We start from the raw sequence: 2,500 nt of genomic DNA, 5'->3' as shown, positions 1-2,500 counted from the left end.
GGCGACGGAAATGAAGAATCTTACGAGACAATGTTGTTTTTCGTCGAGTTTTCATATGTAAATAATGTGTCTATGTTGTTGGATAATGCATATGTGGCGTTGGATTAGAATTTGGCATGAAATCCTAATGCGGCCAATGACACTCGAGCAGGTGCGCCGATGGCCGACACGGGCGACAAAAATGACGAATCTAACGAGACAATGTTCTTTTTCGTCGATTTTTCATATTTAAATAATGTGTCTATGGTGTTGGATAACGCATCTGTGGCGTTGGAATTGAATTCGGCATAAATTTCCTAATGCGGCCAATGATACTCGAGCAGGTGCGCCGATGGCCGACACGGGCAATGGAAATGAATAATCTCACGAGACAATGTTGTTTCTCGTCGAGTTTTCATATGTAATAATGTGTCTATGGTGTTGGATAACGCATTTGTGGCTTTATAATTTAATTCTCCATGAAATCCTAATGTGGCCAATGACACGCGAGCAGATGCGCCGATGGCCGAAACGGACGACAAAAATGAAGAACCTCACGAGACAATTTTGTTTTTCGTCGAGTTTTCATATTTAAATAATGTGTGTATGGTGTTGGATAACGCATCTGTGGTGTTGGAATTGAATTCGGAATAAAAATCCTAAGGTGCCCTATGACACGCGAGCAGGTGTGCCGATGGCCGACACGGGCGACGAAAATGAAGAATCTCACAAGACAATGTTGTTTCTCGTCGAGTTTTCATATGTAAATATTGTGTCCATGGTGTTGGATAACGCATCTGTGGCGTTGGAATTGAATTCGGCATAAAATCCTAATGTGGCCAATGACACTCGAGCAGGTGCGCCGGTGGCCGACACGGGCGGCAAAAATGACGAATCTAACGAGACAATGTTGTTTTTCATCGAGTTTTTATATGTAAATAATGTCTCTATGGTGCTAGATTGGTATTTGGATTTAAAAAAATAAACACTTAAAGTGAAAAATTTTGTTATGACTCCACACCATAGCAATGTCCACTCCAGTCACTTCAGAAATTATTTCTAAGTATATTATAGGTACATGAGGCTGTCCAAGCTCTCGGTGTGGGCGTGCATTCGCCCCCACTTCTCTGCCGGCCCCATGCAGGCACCGTCCTGGCCGACCTCCCGGCGCATCATTTCGGCCGGCGACCGGCGACATCGCTCCGGCCGGCTTCAGGGCGGCGTTGGTGTCCCCGGGCCGTTTGTGTTGGTCATGTTTCTGGATGTCGTGCGTGAAAACCCCCAAGGGTTGATCGAACCTTCGATGTAGCGCGCCGCGCATGCTTGAGACCAAGTGTTTGCGCGCGCATTGAGTGAGAAGGCGCGCCTGGAAATTCGGTAATGCTCGTCAACCCAGCGTCGGTCGGTTAAAATTATGGGTTGCGAGTCATGCGGAAGATTCGCCAGAATCTTTACATATCTCTTGCTTGTGCCGGTGCTTGGCCTCGAACTAGCTGGACTCTCGATATGTAATGATTCCCTCGGATCTTCGGCAAGGCTTCCCCTTGGAATTCAGGTTGGTTAAGTCAAGGGTTCGGGGCCATGCTGAGAAAGTTACTTGCGTCATGTCACGGGTGGATGTGCTCGATTTCTAGCCATGATCATTTCGCACCTAAGCAATCCATCGAAGTCCCTCGGTGTAGGATGCGTCGATGCTAGGGAGCCTAAAATGGTCTCGGCTTTCAGGGGTCGGGGAGCGAGGGGGCATCGTGGGTGTCCCTAGCTTCGACAAGCGATTCAATCGCTCGACGGTTAACCACAGTCCGTGTTAGTCGGGGCATGTGGTCAGAACATTCACCAGTCTTCCGCCTCTTTTCGTCATATCGTAGCGGTGGATGATCCGAGCGGGTGTATTGAAAGAGGATCGATTTTAGGTGTTCAAATGCGCAACGGAAGTTCAAAATTTATTTTGGCGAGAAAACCGAACACCTCAACTATAGTGTATAGCAAATACAAAAACACGAAATATGTCATACATAGGGTGTTTTAAGAAAATATACCTATCGATCTTAAAAGATTGATGTTGGCTCTAACTTAGTTGATATACAACTAAGCTGTTGATGGCAAGACAATCTTCAAGCTCTCCTTGCTCCAAAATCAGGCCCACCACCAACTAGCTAGAACCTCTCTTATTTTGCACTAGAAAAATAAGGGGATTTTTCATTGAGAAGTATATCACTAGAAAAATAAGGGGATTTTTCAATGAGAAGTATATCAATTCCTCAACAATTGAAGAAAGAAAAAAGGAGAGAAAACACTAGGGAATTTCGGCCATGTTGAGGGGAGGAGAGAAGGAGGAGAGTTTTCTTGATCCTTGAAAAAGTGATAAAGGTGCATGAGCATGACATGCAATTTTTTAATGAAAAAGTAATCCCCAACTCTTCAACTCCCAAGCATGCAATGTAAGTAGGCTTGTAACAATTACAAGGCCCATGGACTTTTATTTAAATGTCCCAAACATATTTGAGACCATTTAAATATT

The sequence above is a fragment of the Primulina tabacum genome, chromosome 6 (assembly GCF_025594145.1).
Source record: "Primulina tabacum isolate GXHZ01 chromosome 6, ASM2559414v2, whole genome shotgun sequence".
Lineage (NCBI taxonomy): Eukaryota > Viridiplantae > Streptophyta > Magnoliopsida > Lamiales > Gesneriaceae > Primulina > Primulina tabacum.
This window is presented reverse-complemented; position numbering follows the sequence as displayed.